The sequence below is a fragment of the Penaeus monodon genome, chromosome 22 (genome assembly GCF_015228065.2).
Source record: "Penaeus monodon isolate SGIC_2016 chromosome 22, NSTDA_Pmon_1, whole genome shotgun sequence".
Lineage (NCBI taxonomy): Eukaryota > Metazoa > Arthropoda > Malacostraca > Decapoda > Penaeidae > Penaeus > Penaeus monodon.
In genome coordinates this window covers 15,820,713-15,821,078 of record NC_051407.1, presented here as the reverse complement: position 1 = coordinate 15,821,078, position 366 = coordinate 15,820,713, and positions in this window count along the sequence as shown.

The following is a 366-nucleotide window of genomic DNA, read 5'->3' as shown; positions in this document are numbered from 1 at the left end:
AAGATGAGAGGAGAACGTTTACTCTTTCCAGCATAAGAGCAAATATTCCACCAAGGCGTCACACCAATCAACAGGCAGTCAAGACGTCACAACCACCTCCTCAAATCCGGAAGCAGCGTGATTTTGACTTCACATAAAATAAACGAAGCGTGACGCATAAAAAAGGTGAGGAGAGGGGTAGGAGGAGAAACGTGGGAGAGGGGAAATGCACGAGGATGGTAGGGTGAGAGGGGGTAAGGAAGGCAGGTTAAATGAGGGGTATGTGGGGATAAGGAATGAGGGGTATTCAGAGGTAAGAAGGAGTGTGGATGAGGTTAGGGTAGGGTTAAAGGGAAGGGGGCATTCCCTTGCATTATGGGAGTGTGT